The 18,506-nt window shown below is 27.8% G+C and overlaps 1 long non-coding RNA gene across 2 annotated transcripts; it reads right to left on the bottom strand.

Annotated features, from left to right (window-relative positions):
• Window positions 1-248: 248 nt before the first annotated feature.
• LOC147812673 (uncharacterized) lies at window positions 249-16,777 on the bottom strand. Of its 2 annotated transcripts, XR_015433377.1 has the most exons (7): window positions 16,645-16,777; window positions 15,002-15,117; window positions 13,147-13,249; window positions 11,432-11,532; window positions 6,643-6,698; window positions 5,083-5,157; window positions 249-408 (listed from the first exon to the last, which is right to left on the bottom strand). It is a non-coding gene; the product is annotated as an uncharacterized LOC147812673 (long non-coding RNA). The 2 variants fall into 2 exon arrangements; XR_015433378.1 differs by lacking the exon at window positions 11,432-11,532.
• Window positions 16,778-18,506: the final 1,729 nt, after the last annotated feature.

Here is an 18,506-nt window from a genome sequence, read left to right as displayed (position 1 = left end):
TCTGAGAACTAGAATTTTTATACGGAATAATTATAATACACGATAGAATTATTAAACTTAATTATTGCTATTGACAATTCTGATTGGTCACTTTCCAATCTGTAAAAATAATGCTATTTTTTCTGACTTGTGAGAAATAGTTTATTAAAGAAAAGAATTCTTGATTTTTAATAATATATCTCACTAGCAGTTTATATTTGAAACATATTATAATTTTTTGAACTTACAAAAATAAATTCAGAACAATGTATATAAAAACAGAATATTTACTAATCTTTGGACATCATACAATTCAAATGAAATATTTACAAATATACAATGATTGTGGCTGATGATTCATAGATAAATTTTTCTTAAATCTGATGGAAAAACGATCCTATTACATTGGGGACAAAGTTTCTTTACACCCTATAAATGAAAAAAAAAAAAGTTATTCAGTATTGAGACAACATTCATTTTAGAAATTAACATATGAGAAACAACTATAAGTGACCTGATAAAACATTCCTTGTTTTAATTTATTTGAGACTCGTGAGACGCAGTCGGAAAAGAACATTAATCACAAAAATACATTTCAGTGGTGCAAAATAATATAAAAAAAGATTTCTTAAAGTCAATTCCTACTTAGAGGTCAACAAAGAAAATTTTTATTTTAGTTACTTTTTATTAAATAATTAAAATTTTTTTCCCCATATACTACAAAAATTTATTAATTGAATTTAAAAGAAGATTTAATATTTGAGAAAACTGTATAAACATCAAGTGTCCTCCACTAAAAGTGTATTTGAACTTGAGTGGATAAAAAGTATTTTATTAACAATTGCAAATTTGAACGAGATATAAATAGAGTATTAAGTAATAAAAGGAATTGAATTGAAAAAAAAAAAAACAATAATAAAATTTAAAAAAAAAAAAAAAAAATGAAGCGCTTTTGATCAAAATTTTACCTACTAAAATGCAACCTTAATGATAAGAGTGCCTAACAATATACAGGGTGTTTATAAAGTCCCGGACCCATTTTGATCTTTAATAACTCATAAAATAATAAAGATTGATTAAAATTAATAACATAAATGGTTAGATAGACTCAAAAAGTTTCATGACTCTTGTCAATGAACTTCGATGTGCGCCCCCTTCTTTTTTAGAGGTTTACAACAGATATGTTAGGAAGGATAGAAGATGCTGCTGATTTTCTGAAGCGCATAATGTTCTCCGACGAAGCATCCTCTCATGTTTCTAGCATTGTTAATCACCATAATGTGTGTATATGGGGATCTGAAAACCCCCATAAATACTGTGAGACACAAAGGGATTTCCCTAAGGTTACTGTGTGGTGTGGACTAATTCAGGACCGAGTCATTGGGTCTTTCTTTTTTACAGAAGAGACGGTCTCATCAGTCCTATACTTAGACATGTTGGAAAACTTAGTATTTCAACAACTATAAGAGCTTCAGCCATATGTCTTTTTGCAACAAGATGGTGCACCACCTCATTGGGGTATCATCGTTCGTAGCTCTTTGAATGACCATTTTCCAGGAAGATGGATTGGGCGAGGAGGTCCAATTCCTTGGCCACCCAGATCACCTGATATAACACCGCTGGACTTTTTTCTTTGGGGATTTATAAAGGACAATGTTTACAGGAAGATCGTGTCGAACATTGATGACCTAAAAGGCAGAATTACAACTGCAATAGCCACTGTGGATGCCAACATGTTTGCCGCTACCTGGCGTGAAATTGACTATTGACTTGATACTCTCCGTGAGACAAAGGGGGCACACATGGAAGTTCATTGACAAGGGTCATGAAGTTTTTGAGTCTATCTAACCCTTTATGTTATTAATTTTAATCTATCTTTATTATTTTATGAGTTATTAAACATCAAAATGTGTCCGGGACTTTATAAACACCCTGCATATTCTAACTCATTTGAGCAGATAATATTTTTAGCCGAGAAAATTTGAAAAGTATGTACTTCTTCCAAATGGATATACCTTTTGGAAGATTAGGTCCGAATAGTTTAGTCGGGAAAGCAGTTGAAACTTTGGATTTTTAAATGTAATTTTTTCATAAATTAAATTATTTGTAGAACTATTTAATCAAGTCAAATATATTTTGCACTCAGAATTGTAAAAATCAGCAGATTTTGTCATTTAAAGTTATATAAAAATTTGTATATCTTTGAATTTAAAATTTTTGCTCTTATTTAATAAACTATTAATTTAACAGGAACAATATTACAATGGAAATACAAAGGAGAGTTATTATTGCCAATAGATGTTTGAATGGAATTCGAAAATATATAAATCTTATGTAATTCATAGAAAAACAAAAGTTTTATTGTACAAATCTCTTTTAAGATCTATTTTAACATATGCTTCTGAAACTTGGACCCTATCTTGTACAGATAAGTTATTTTGGGTACCTTTGAGAGAAAGGACTTGAGAAGTATTTTTGAAGTTTGTGTGGCTTAGAAGAACAAATTTAGAGCTTTATCACTCATATAAAGAACCTGACATTATTAACTTTATTAAACGACAAAAAATAAAATGGGCAGGACACACTATCAGAATGGACGAAGACCGTGCCACAAAAGAGAGCAGGCAAAATTTGAGATTGGCCTAGAAAAAGACCTTTTGATCTTAAACACTAAAAACTGGAAAACGCTAGCAGGAAAAAGGTTAAACTGGAAAAAACATCTTCAGAAGGCCAAGGTCCACCCAGGGTTATCGAGCCATTGATGATAATGATTAATCTAACTCTTATTCTTTGCACAGAGTGCAAAAAGGTTTCATTTTTAAAGAAACCTTTTTGCACTCTGTGCATAGAATAAGAGTCTTTAAAAATGATGTTTTCTCCGTTAGAGACATGGTGAAATATGCAAAGAATGAAATTAATATTAAGGAGTTATTAAATTTACATTACTATAATAATACATATAATTATAGTAATTCAATTATTAGTAAAATCATTAAAATTGAGGAGAATTTTTATTGCTCTCTTGACAACGACGATCATATTTTCCAGATTGCAGTTACAGCCCTCATATCAATTTTGGAATTTTAAATTACTAGAAACAACAAAATTACTAGAAACTTTTTGCATTTTCAATATTTTTTTTCTTTTAAATGTCTATATTTCCATGAATGTTTAGGTTAGGCTTACGAAATTTTATGCTGTTATTGCATATCATAACAAAAGTAATCGATGCAAGTTACAAGCTTATTGCTTAGTGTGTTAAAAAAAAAAAAATTCGATTGCAATTTATTGCCAGTCCCTCAAACCTTTGAAAGCTCTAAACTTTATTAATATGTATGAGAAATCGCATGAACTTAACACATCTAAAGTTATTAAATAATTTTCTAAGTATTTTTTGAAAAATATTAAAAAATCTGTTTGCATAGAAGTGTTTCTGTTATTTTGTCCAACCTTCATGGCAAGTTGTGTCATAAATTAAAATTAGCAAGAATGACATATCAATAAGATTTGGAAATTAAGCAAGAATTGTTTTAAAAGAAAAAATCATTTCCAACAATAAAATTAAAACTATTAGAAATAAACAAATTAAACAATAAATAATTCAGCAAATTAAACACAAAAGGAAGCTTGTATCAATGGTTAAAAGTACTGAAAACAAAAGAATGAAGTTAACATAATTTTCTTTGTAAAGTAGTTGCTTGCTTTTTTTCATATCCTCATTCTCTGTTTGTACGCATTGAATTGTTAAAATAATTGAATCTAATTTATGTATAAAGTATAGTGATCATGTTTATTTAACATAGTAGATATAATTGTTGCATTATAGCGATAAAAGTTCAGCTGTTTTTACAAAACTGCTGTAGCATATCTGAAATATAGATCTATATTTAAAAGCCAATTAAGAAATTCATACTGCCAGTGCTCCACCTAACAATCAATTGTCGAACCAAAAACTAACGTTTCTGTATCATATTTGGTATATCATACAGCGTTAAAGCAACAATATATATATATATACATATAGCATAATAAATAAATACAAAAAGAAAAAAACAAAGAAAATTAAGAAAAACAATAAGTTTTATTTACTGTGCATAAGCTGCAAGCAAATAGAGCTGATAAAATAAGTTCAAAAAGTAGAGAAAAAATGGAAAAAATTACAAAACAATGAAAAAAAGAAAAATAGTAGTAGAAATCAGAAAAAAAATTATAAAAATCCGCAAAAAATTATAAAATCTTTTCTAATAATTTTATAAAATAAAATATAATCTTTTATTTTCCGAATTTTTATTAATTTTCCCCCTTTTTTCTTTGTTTTGTAATATTTTCCATGTTTTCTCTACTTTTGAATATATATATATACGTAAATATTCTATACATTTGTCAAAATGCTATAAAATATATCACGAAAGAAAAAAACTTACACATCAATTAAAACAGAATTACATAGTTTTAATTTATTTAAATGTTCAAAAAATTAAATATTTTACTTCAAGTAGACTAAAAAAAAAGTAAACTAGAAAATTTTTATTTTAGTTACTTTTTATTAAATAATTACAATTTTTCTTATCAAGTAAAACTAAAATTAATTAATTACATTTAATGAATGGATTAGTAATTGAAAAAACTGTATTAGCATCAAGTGTCACACCCACTACAAGTTTAAAAACAAAATGTATTTCAACTTGAGTGGATGAAGTATTTTATCAACGATTGAAAATTTGAACGAGATAAATAGGGAGAGTGGGAACTCTAATAATAGGAATTGAATAAAAACTAAATCATAAAAGAAAACAAAAATATAAACTTGACCATTCTTTTTATAACATTTTTTAACATAACAGCTTATAGTAACACAACAGTGAGAGGAAAAAACCAAATGTAAAAAATAAAAAATGTAAATTTAATTTATTAAGTTAATATTAAATTTTGTTTTTTGTTTGAAAAGTTTTTAAAATATTAAAGATTTGTATTGATTTAAAAATTGCTAAATCTGCATTTATGAAAGTTTTGTTCAGTAATTTGAAAAAAAAAAATGATTATTAATATATCTTTTATCAGAAGGCTTAAGTAAGTGCCTTCTGAGGAAGGAAATATAGTTACCATTGTCATGAGCCAACATTCTTCACAATGCACATGCCAACAGGTTGTGGATACAACAGGTTTTGTATAAGATTCCTACAAAGAAAAACCACATTAATCACCTTAATTTCGAAAAAAAAAAAAAGAATTTCTTATATATACCTGCCAACATAATGCAAAATCATTTTCACAGACTTTACATGATCATAATAAAATAACTAGTTTCTGAGAAAAGGCTCTTTTCTTTTTAAAGAGCTCCACAATAATAACAATGTATGCACAAATTCATATTGAGATTTTATTCTATTTTTAAATTTAATAACAACTTTATTTGATTATGTAAAAAATAATTTTAATTCAAATTAATAATTAGTTAAAATATTATTTAAAAAAGTTATCAATTGAATATTTTAGATTTAAATAAGAGTTATTTATAAATGTACATTGACCAAAAACATTAACAAGATTAATATTATCGATCATACTGAATTTATAAAGATATGTAAGGAATCAAGCAAACTAAGAACATCTTAATAGATTTAGATTACAAATGTAAATTAGTGAATGTCCCTTATTAAATTTTTAATAAAATTTGTAACTTGGTTCAGTATTTCTAGTGTCCTGACACTTGGACAGTAGGGAAAAGGTCCAGTTACAGCTTCTAAAGTCATTTGAAAATTTCAATTATTTCGTTAAAGAGAAATGTTTGAAAAAAAATTTTTTTTCATTGGTTTACAACTTTACTAATTATTAATAAGTACGAAATTGCAGATAGCTATTTTTTCTCTTTCACATATTTTAAAATAACATTAGTGATGTTTGCTAGGTTATAGCTCAGAGTAATTGAAAAAGGAGCTTATTACACGTTTTTTAATATTTAATTATTTTTTGTTTCTTATGTCAGATATGCTCATTGATTAATGTGAAGACGGTAGCATAGACAGTGAGTCACTAAATTTGTATCATCTGAAACTGCGTTAAATTTTTTATAGATATATGCTTTAAAAAATGTTTCTATAAACCTATGTAATTAAAATCAATAAAAAAGGTTGAAAACAATGAAACTGCTACGTACTAAAAATTAAACTTATCAGAAAAGTAGTACTAATTTGTTTAGAAGGCCAAGGATGACAATTAATTCCAGTAATAGGTTCTAACTGAAATATTAAAACAATATAGCATAGACAGTGAGTCACTAAATTTGTATTATCTGAAATTGCGTTAATTTTTTTATAGATATATGCTTTAAAAAATGTTTCTATAAACCTATGTAATTAAAATCAAAAACAGGAAAAAAACAGGACGTTTTTCGTTAAAAAACAGGAGACTTGACAGGTATGTAACAGGGAACCATACTTCCGGAGGTAGAAATTGAGAAAATAAAATATTACTAGTCTGTGGGTCAGTGACTAAAATATAGAACACATTTAATCAATAACAATTTATCAAATAATATCAATACACATTTTTCCTGGTCAGTGCCCTCTATTGCCCCCTTTTACCTATAAATGTTATCAAACTTATCTGTATCGAAGCACATAAACAAAAAATTAATGTTAGAAGATAAAACTAATTACTTACCTGCTATAGACCATTTATGACTTATCTCTAAATTTTGAGGATGTGCAGATGAATCTCTGGAAGAAGAAAAAATACAAACTTAATATTTTTGCAGGTAATGCATGATAGTTTTACTAACTCTTTTTTAAGCACTAACCCGAAATACAACTTTTTTTCCAACAGAACTTTATAATGAAAACAATATCAGCACTATTATTTTAACTAACTAAAGTAATTTTGTAACTTAATGCTATAAAAAAATAAGAGTAAAAACTGGACATGTTTGTTATCATGACAAATTTCAAAGTCATTCTCAAAATGCTTATATTGTAGATACAAAAATTGAAAGAGTTAAAAATTAGTAAGGACTAAATCTAAATTTTTTGTAAAAACACATTTTTCTGAAGCATGAGCAATATTATACAAAAAGGGTTTATTTAATTTATTTCTGATATCAATACAAGAAAGTTAAAATCTATGATTGTTTCCTTGTGAATAGTTAAACCCCATATTTTTTTATGTTATTCTTTTTTGGGCAATTAATAATTAAAATTAGAATCAATAATTAATAACTAAAATTAGCAATTAATAATTAAAATTAGTGACACTTATTTAAATATTCAAGCCAGCAATAATCTGCACAAAAATTCCATTTCAATAGGGACTTTTTTAAGGAAACTTACTCAATTTTAGGGAATTTTCTAAAATGCACAAAAACCAGGAGAATATTTATTAAACCAGGAGAAACTGGCAAAATACTGTAGCCTATTGGAAAATGCAATTGAGTTTGCAGCTATGTACAAGCATGAAAAAAAATAATAACGCATGCAGAATTAGTAGCTGTAGTAACTGACAGGGCACTGGGCCCATGTCCAAAAGATCGTTGAGTCACAAAGTCCTCCGTGTTCCCATAACAAATCACACCTCTGGGGATACTGATATAGGAGCTTTCTTGTCTTCTAAATTGAGTTTAAAAGTATAAGACTACGGAGTTGGACATCAGTAGACGCAATCCCAAAATTGGGTCGACTGATCAACTACGGTTTTAAAATATAAAATTAAATCAAGTGACAAGGGGGAGCAATCATACTCATGGTTTCAGACCATGAGTCACCATTAATTCTATGGATAATGTTCTGCCCATAGATAGCTCACTTCATTATTGAGTAATAACTTGTTCCGAAGCAAGCCGAGGAGAAATATTAAATCAATATGAATTTTTCATAAATTTAGATTTCATTTTTACTTGATTAAATTATTAAGAAAAAGGACAGAATCTTGTACTAGTGTGCAGCAATATACCAACCTTATAATGTACACTGAAATTATCAAAACATTTCTTGAAAAATAATAGTATAGCTAACATTGAAAATAAAGCATGCCAATATATACAAATAAAATAAAAGTAATAATTACACGGCCTTTCGAAGCTGTTCCAAATCTGATCTATCTTTTTCAGATGACGTGTTAGAAATCACATCAATTTCAGAATATCAAATTTTAATTAAGGAAACATTGTAATTAGAGAAGTATACAATAACATGCTGTGGAACTACAGAACGAATTTACAATGTAACTTTTAACCAATGGTTATCAAACAAATAGAGTTTGTCTGAAGTCCCATGCCATTTGTCTGGACCTGCGACGGTGACTTTGGTAGCGAGGTAAAACTATTTCAAGTAAGGGTGTGGGGTCACTGTTTAGGGTAAGTTTTGCCTCCAGTCAGCCAAGAGAAATGAACTCTTTCTTCGGTCAATTGTGTTAGCTCTAGAGTGACAAGAATTACCCTCCCAGAAATGTGCTAGTCTTGTTTCCATAGCAGCAGAAAGCCTCAGACTTTGTGGCAAGGGGAGTTCTTACCATAGTCAAACTAGAGGTATAGTATAAAGTGCAAATTGTCACTTTTATCTGGTTAAAAAACATTTTATCTGTTATCATACAAACATCACAAAAGCTTCCTTATAATATGATATACTTTTTTTTAATTGCAAATAGAATAACTAAACTGTTTTTCAGCTAAATTTGTTCAGTTATTAGTACAAAATGATGCAGCAACAAACTGGGATTTGAAATCAAATATTCTGTCATTTGACTGCAAAATAAAAAACACCTGTTAGGCTAAAAACAAAATGAAGTATGAATTTTATAAAATTCTTTCACATTTTGCAAAAAAATATATTATTAAAAACCATTTTTTTTTTTTTTGCAATCAAAACACTTATATCAAAAAATTATTTTGCTTAAAAAGTACTGAAAATAATAATAAAAGGAACACAGTTTAAGATATTTATTCATAGTGAAAGGGTTTCAAATTTAAATACTTAATTAAAGCAAAAATATTTCTTACTACTCCTATATTATTTAAATAAAACAGAAATTAGCAGTTTCGGATTAACCCCTTTGAAAATAAAAAAGAAAAAGATGTAAAACTGCCCAGAAAAAATAATAATAATTCTATAAAATAATAATTATTCTGCCGCAAGGACCTTGAAATATCGAATTTTCTAGAATTCCATATTTCAAAGGCCTCATGGCAGAAGAAAGTTTTATTTTAGATAACTTATTGTATGTATTTATTTTTATTTTGCCTTTGAAATGATATTCCTCTAAAAATATATAGCCTAGCTGCGTGGCCAAATCTTTCAACAAAAATAAGCTCCTTTTAAGTCATTTTAAGTACTCAAAAAATATTTTTAAGCACTATGTACTTTAACAAAACACAAAATACTTTTCATGATCATGATAAAATAATTACTTTTCTTGATTATATCAGTCACCATAAAAAGATCGAGAGATTTTTCGATTCGATTTCAGAGGGTGGAAAATGAAGACTAAAATCGAGAATATTTTGTAAAATGAAGCAGGATAGCACGAGAGTGCTAAAATCTCACTGAACTCAGCTCAGTAGACTCGCAAGCATTTCATCAAACATGTAAAATAATTTTACCTTACTATTGACCTACTATTTTATTTACTATTTTGACCTACAGTAGGTCAAAATGGATTGTGGTTGAATGAATTGTGAAAACGTTGAATACAAAGTGAAAAGCAAGCTTTTGCACAATATGTGGCGAAAATAGACATACTAAAGAAAAAAAATCTTATTTTAGAAAAGGGAAAACTAAGCACTTTTTAAAAACACCCAATGAATAAAGCACCTTTAAGGTCTTTTAAAAAACGAAAATAAGCACCTTTAAACACTTTTCAAAAATGCTATGCACCAGATTCAAGCAACAATAATTGCTCAACATAAAATTATAAAAGTAAAGGTATCCTGGGCACCACAAGAAAAGTAAATGAAATTTCCAAATAAAAATCATCATCAATGGCTCGACAGCCCAGGGTGGACCTACTCAAGAATTTTTTCCAGGCTAACCTTTCCCCTGCTAGTTTTACAAATAAAAATACCTTTGTAAAATGACATTAAAACACAAATTAGGTATTGATGGAATAAAAAGGATACTGAGGGTCCCCATAGGTTATTGTATCATCAACATCTACATTCAGATCTTCATCTTCAGCTGTCTGTCTAACAGAATCTCCATGCAGAGCAGTTAAAACATAAAGGAAATTAAAGAATTACAATTTCACATAAACACTGATTGCTTGGAAAGGCCATCATAAAAATATACTCAGTTCCTTTCACACAAATTAAAAAATTACTTAAAATTCATTTTAAAGAACAAAAGATGATTTAAATGGAATTCAAATTTTACACAATCATTGATCACTTGAAATCAGGGTTGAGGTTTGTAGATGTCTTAAGCAAAATTTGGACAAGACTTATGGGTGTTCAAAACTGTCTTAGAATGTTCTAAACCTTGAACGTTGGAGAAAGGTAAAAAGTCTACGTGAATAACTATTGTACACACAATTACATAGATTTATAAATATTTGAAACTTTTTATACAATTTGCTGTAACTTATTAATGGAAATAAGAAAAGATTTATAACTTATGAAGCTCCACAATTCAATGAACAACAAAAGTGAATACCTTTAAATATGAATAAATATGCTTTTAATACTGATAAATTATGCTTTTGCATAAGGATAAATAATGCTATATTAAAAACAATAATAAACTTTTTTAATAAAACAAAAACTTTTCTTCATTCTGTTCAAAAATTAACCTTTCATTTTTCGCTTTTTTTAAAATTGTGAATTCAATGGTTTCGGACAGGACGGCTTAAAATGTGTCCTAAATCTCTGATTGCCCCAAATAAACATAAAAAAGGGATTATTTTAGAAATGAATAATTAAATTTAATTCATCAGATAAATTTTATAAAGGCAATTATAGCAGAAAATATTATTTAAAATAATTTTGAACAATATTATTGCACAAAAATCTATTTTATCGCACATAATATATACAAATGCATCATAATGAACTACTGAAAAAATGAAAGATAACAAATGAATCAATGCAATAATTTCATGGTCATTAAGTTATTTTTTAATTTTTGGAAATGGCTCCCTTACCTTTAATACTTTTATTAAAGGTTTACAAATATACAGGGGTGATTGTGAACCTAACTCAAAAATCCTGAAATTTTCTTGAGTAAAATCATTAATAACCCATTTCAAAAAATTAATGTTTTTATAAATTTAAACCATTGATATCTTCAAAACATGAAATTCTAAATAAATTATATACAGCATAATTTAAATGAAGAATTATGTATAAGTTTACTTTTATCTCTAATCACATTTATTATTCTTTGAGAAAATATATTTATAAATGAAAGAAATGTCAAGTATAAATTCTAGTTCTAATATTTTTAAATAAAATATACAAGAATTTTTATACATTAATGTGGTCAATGATTTCTTGAAACTTCTGGACCTTGGATTTCCAGAAACCTACGGAACATGGTTAGCGAAAAATCCGGAAATTCAGAGCACAATCATCTATAAATATAAAGTAATAAATTTTTTTTCTTAAAAAATTACACTTTAAACAAAGATAATTTTATGATATAAAAATATATTTGTAATATTAAAATTAATTGCACTTTTCAAGAATGTGTTTTTAAACAGTTAAATTATCCATCCCTAGTTTTAGAATGCATAGGAATTAGTACTAACGTAATTTTGCTTGAAACTTATTAGCAGAGCAATATATTTATAAATAAAACTATGAAAATTTCATTGAAAGATTTTATTTTTGTAAAAAAATTTGATTCAAACTAATGATTTTTAAAAATATTAGTTGATTTTAATTGATTTAACTCATTTTTGGAGAAAGGGGCACAAACACACCATTTAAATAAAATAAAAATTTATTAACACTGTGGAGTATATTTTTCACTAATTTTATTTTTCTGCTATTGTCAAGGGTTCTTAAGACACCCCAAAAATTAATAGTAATTCAATTGGAGTAAACACTTTTTATTGAGAAATTTTAAAACTACCAAAGTTTTTCAACTTAAAATGGTTATTGACAAATGAAATTTTTTGAAAATGTATAATTAGTCCTTTTGAGATTTATCATTAGCTTCTTATGATGGATTAAAGTTGCAAGTCAGTAAATGAAAAAATTCCATAGAAAAAGCAAGTGTTTAACTAAATGGTTTGTTCATTAATTTGGTGAATGGTGCCTATATGCCCCATTTTATTTCTTAAATAAAATATAATTTTTCATGCATGAAACTTTTTTGTGTGTCTTAACGAATGTAATATAAGCATATTTCAATGAAAATAACACCACATTCTATAAAATGTATATGGTTGGCCTAAAATGAGTTAAGTCAAGTTGATTTAACACGTTGAATGCCATGGGGGTCACTGGTGAAGCCAAGATTATTAGAAACACATAATTCGAGTAAATTTTGATTACACGAATGATAGCAAAAATTAAATGTTTTGTTGTATATAATATTTCATCAAAATATGCAATGCATACTGAGAAAATCATTTTGGCAGACAGGCAAGACATGTAAAATTAGTGTGGCATTCAACGTGTTAAAGAAATGAACCTAGAGTTTACTTAATTCCCTTTACAAAAATTAAAAAATATGCTGAATTCACAGAGTATCTGCTACATTTTAGAATTTCAAATTCATGACTTTCCATGATTAATTCCAAGAATTTTTCATGACTTAACGAAGTTACTATTTTCCCCGACAAAAACACAACAATAAATTTAAAAAAGCATTATAATAACATTCATTGAACTGATAGGTATAACCAAAACTCTGCATCTTCATTTTATATTTCAATAAAATATGACTGTGAGGGGGGTTTTGTTACAAATTCAGATATTCGGAACACCATGAAATTGGGGGGGAGGGGGTACATTCCATTTTAAAAATAAGATTTTTTGGTGACCTAAATCCATGACTTTTCATGATTTTTTTTAAAAAAATAGTAAAAATTATGACATTTCATGACAAATTTTGTTTAATACCGGGTGTACTTTCCAGGTGTGCGGATACCCTGAATTCAATAAAATACAGATTAATCAAAAGAAAATGTATGTTTATACGTTTTATAGAGAGAAAAAAAACAGGAAGTAATTCTTACATCTATATCCTCCAGGAACTAAACTAATAGGTCGTATTCTAGTCTCATCACCAATTTCATATTTTTCAAAGCTGTCAGTATCATCGACATTAACATCAGAATCCTTCAAAAAAGAAGAAGTTAAATCTATAGTCTGTCTACAACTACAAAAATACAATTATAATTCATTAGTATAAAACTCAATTCCACACTGGTGTAAGAAATTAAGAGAATTTGCGGTCAATTATCTCTGTAACTACAGGAGACCGATTTCAATAAAATTTGATATGTACATACATTGATACAATACAAAACAACCATTTCACAATTGTAATGCACAGGCATGATCGTGCAAAACACTCATTGGAGCCAGAAGGTATTAAATAGTGGTTGCTGAATAAACAAAAAAAAAAAAAAGTTAATAGGGGGTATGGTCCTCTCTCACAGATATACAGGCCTTGCAGCGTGATTTCATATGTGAAATAAGGCACATTATCATTTCCTGTGGCAATTGGCCAGAATTGTCCAGCGGCAATTTAATACTCTAACGAGTGTTACGCACGATCATGCATGTGTATTACAATTGTTGAATGGTTACTTGTTTTGTATTGTATCATAATATGTACATATTAAATGTCATTAAAATCAGTCCAGTATTTCAAGAGATAATGATCAAGTCTGCAAATTGTCTCAATTTCTGGTACCTTTAGATTGATGAAAGATGGCACGGTCGATAATACTTGCCCTACATTTGAGATGCCATCTGTACACACCTATTTTGATTTGAATGCGCCTTCTTCAGCAGATAGTAAACATCAAACAGTTATCATGCTATTTGTGACTGCATAATTGCCCCCATCACGCAATGTGTCTGCTTACATACACTCAACTGCTTTTTGCAACACAAGAGCAGCTGCGAACTTAATACAGCTCTCACGATCAGCACTCAAAGCCTGGTGATCTTAATACAGCTCTCCCGGCTTAGCATGAAGCAGCAATAAATCAACTGGTGGTATCCCTCATTGAATTTTATCACAGAAAAAAATTTGGATGGGAAAGTACTGTAGTGTGTCTACCACTACAAAAATACAACTCCAACTCACCTTTCTATAAGTCATATTAACTCTATTCTATGTTGGGATACCTTAAGATAGATGGCATAATTGATAATACCTTTCCTACAAATCTATAAACAATTTTATATTTACCTAATCATTTTTTAAGGTACAGGACAAAAGCAGATACTAGAATGTCAACTGTAAAGGTTTTTGATATTCCAAGTCATAGTAAAGATGAAAATAAAAACTTTTGAACACATCAAAACATTTATCTTTTCCACATATAAAATAAAATAGTTTTAACTTGCTAAAAACTTTTTCTTTTCTTGGGAAAGAAATTATCTGGAAATTAACATGTTTGCCTAAAAATAAAACAATAATATGGTAAGCTCGTAAAAATCTTCATAAGATGCGTTATCACTAGTTTTATTATTTTTTCCCCTTCATATTGCAGTGATATCAAATACTAAAAACTCACTCCCTTTTCGAACTTGTCTGAACATTCAATATGTTATTCTTTAGGGAAAACCCTTTCACAAAATATCAAACATCAAAAAGATAGCATATCAAAAAGTTGCAATGAAAAATATTACATGTAACGATAATTAATAAACACGATATTGTGAGTGTTGATGAATTCTATTTGGACAACGAAAAAATTGACAGATGCAAGAATAATAGGAATTAGTTAAATTGTAAAACTATTATAGATATTTTTTGACAATACATTGTGATATTTAAATTACTAGTTATAGGGACAATGGCAACAACCGAGAGAAACAGCAAATCTTATTTAAAAGAGGAATGAATAAATGAACCTGTATGCAGAAAGCCACATGCTTATTGATTTCTTCGGCTGTACCTGACATCCTTAAACTGTAGGCGGGACATTTCACTCCGTTCTTTGCTCTCGCTGAATATCTTGCGTTTTGAGCTGAATAAGAACATGCTTTATTAACAGGTATGTGCAATACAACAATATTTGATGCAATAATTTTTACTGCATGAATTTTGTAGAAGTATACAAATTATATAGATTTTAACTAAAAGGTTAGTACCCAGTTTTCATACCAACTTTCATTTCTCTATACAACATAAGAAGAGCCTGGTCTAAAACTGTTATAAATAAAAAATATTTTTAAAGGACAAAAAGAAAAGAAAAAAAAATCCTTAACTATCAAAGAAGTTGCATTAACACATAATTATCTAAAGTATTTATTCATACATTAATTATTTAATGTTCCATTTTGCTTAAAATAATCTCGAACACAGTAAATATGCTGCTTAATGTGCTTTAGTGAATAAACGTAATTTCCCCAATTAAAAGACAAGATTAGAATTGATCATTTTAAGAACTAAATAAAAGAGGCACATCAATAATTGTGAACCAACCCCTACAAAGTTTATTACCGCACCTGTTGAAAACAAGAAATAAGTGTATGACCCCTGAATTCATCACCATAAAAAATTAGAAATTAATTTATCTTCCATAATATAATAAGAAATGATCTGATTAGTGTATTTTTAATTGGCAGCTAAAGTTTTTTTTTTTTAATAACTTCTATTTAACGAACTTCTCTATTTTGAGATTTTTTTTTCGAGGAACTAAGAAAATTTTGGAAATTTCTTCATAAAATAACTTCAAAATAGCAAAGTGAATTTTCTATTTAACGTACTTTCCTTTGAGATCCACTTTCCCAAAAGATTTCAAACTTGTTAGCTCATTTTATGGGGGAAATGACCTTGAATTGATTTTTGATGCCACTTAACTTTTAGAGAAAGCAGTAAAATTCGTTGTTTGTATTTCAAACGAAAAACTCAGACAAACTTAATGGATTTTATCGCTAGTAATTAAAGTTAAGAGCGCATACGGTTACGTATATTTAAAATTACTTTTATTATAAATGCAACAATAATTTTATACACAAATTTAGCTTTTTTTGGTTAAAAATATTTAGCATGATAGTGTAACACTAGATAATGTTTTGTCCTTTTCCTGTTACCTATGCAGATTTCTTTAATGAATAAGATTTATAAAATAAATAGTAGATACTAGTTTTCAAGTGTATCAATTGCTTTTTTTATCATCTCCAGTGTTTACGAAATTAAAAACTCGTTTTGTGTTGTTTAAGTACGTCAACAGGTGATTTTCTACTTAATGAATTTTCCATATAACGAACTTATTAATCGGATTTAGTGACAACGTTAAATAGAGGACCGACTGTACATTAAAAAACATATAAAATATATTTCAGATTGAATAAATGTAACATCACAATACATTTTTTATCATACAAGCAACTGTTTTCAATTTGAAGAATGCTAAAATCCAACTTATTCATTGCATAACAAAATCAAAAGTCGATTTTTTCAAAACATGAACAATAACTAAACTTTATATTTTTATAATTTTCAAAAGAAAAATGCCTAAATATTAAGGAAAATTTGTTAATATACTCACCAGACATCTTTAAATTTCATTTAAAAACACCATAAATTTCACTCAAAAATTAAAGTAAAGACGTAAACAAACGGCACACTTGGAAGGCCTCAGGTGATGCCAGATTCTGAAAAAGAAATTGTATTCATAGATAATATATATCGCAAAACGTTTATAGAGGGCAGTAGCTGCGAAAAATGGACTTAAATTATCCCACTGATGATTTAGAGGGTTTAATTTACAACTAAGTAAAGTGGGACGTATATGTCCCAGTACTGTACAAAGGGATAATCCATAAATTTTTTTCAAACATTGATTCATTCATTAAATTAAATTTAATTAATTTAAGTTTCATATGGGAGAAAAAATTTTAATTATTTAATAAAAAATTAACTAAAATAAAATGTATCTTTGTTAAAAAATTACCATATGTTCAATTAATTTTTTTTTCTTCGTAAACACAGCATTTATGTTATTTTAAATTAGAAAAATATATATTTGTTTCTAGCAAAAGAATCTTGATGAGAGGAGAGAGCTTTTGAAGCGAAACTGTCGTAGGCTTCACGTATCACCGTGGACTCCCTTATGAAAAAATCGAGGTATAAATGAAGTATAAACGAGGTATATTTTAAAGGTATAAAGGAGGTTGTTGTTTAAATACGTCGTAAAGGTTGAAAAGGGTGCAAATGAATACCTCTAAATCAACCTCAAATGTACCTTAAATATACCTCCAGAGGTATATATGTTTCAGCCTGAAGTATATTTTTTTACACTTGTGGAAGTATTTATTCAACAACCTAAGGTGTGTCATTTTACACTTCAGCTTATTATAAATCTACCTCATGTGTATTTTGTTCGACATCAGGTAATTGTTTTTCAACCTCAGGTATATAATTTTATGCTTGTAGAGATATATATTTTTCAACCTAAGGTGGGCCATTTTACACTTCTGGTTGTTATAAATCAACCTGAAGTGTATTTTCAACAATTGGAAAGGTTATTTTTAATTAGCGCCATGTGTTCCATGTATTAATTTATCATTTATCAATTTTTTTTTAGCACTTACGAAGGTGAGGTGTTATACGGACCACCTAGTTTATTAATTTTTAGACTCACTATATAAAAAAACATAATATATATATAAAGATATTATATATATTATATGAAGAATAATGTACATTACATTTTTTTTCACTAGTGGAGATCATTTATCAACCTGAAATTTTTAATGTTAAACCTTCAGCAGTAATTGCTTGTTTTGTTAAGCTATAAAAGAAAGTTTCAAATGCACAATTCTTCTATAATTTTAATAGATTGATTTAAATCATCTTAAAATAACACTTATCCAAATTCTACAGTTAGTAAAAATTATTTATAGGAACTCATACTCGTATTTTTAGAAGATAGTTGTCTAAGGTGCTTGAATTTTTAAAGCTATAAAACTACAAATTTAAATAATTAGTCAGCTGAAATTCAAAGTACTTTTATTTAAAACTAAAATTTCACTTTTTTTACAAACCAACAAAATTATTTTAAATACTGTTTCCGTCTACATGTTGAAACTTGTAATTATTGGAACCTAAAAGGAAAAAAAATATAAATTAGTAAGAAAGTCATATTTACAATAATAGTGGCAGGTCTTAAAATATTAGAAAGTATTTTTTTTATCATTCAAATTATCTGGATGAAATTAATTTTCCTTTTCAGATAAATATCATCCGCCATTTCTATTCAATCCTCGTAGCTAAAAAGCATGACATGTATCACAGCCACAAAATAAAATACACTGAAGACAATATTACCATTAACAACACTTACAGAAATTCAAATATACAGGGTTTTTATAAAGTCTCGGACCCATTTTGATGTTTAATAACTCATAA

The sequence above is a fragment of the Parasteatoda tepidariorum genome, chromosome 4 (assembly GCF_982258835.1).
Source record: "Parasteatoda tepidariorum strain Cologne lab strain chromosome 4, Ptep-v5.0, whole genome shotgun sequence".
NCBI lineage: Eukaryota > Metazoa > Arthropoda > Arachnida > Araneae > Theridiidae > Parasteatoda > Parasteatoda tepidariorum.
This window is presented reverse-complemented; position numbering and strand designations above follow the sequence as displayed.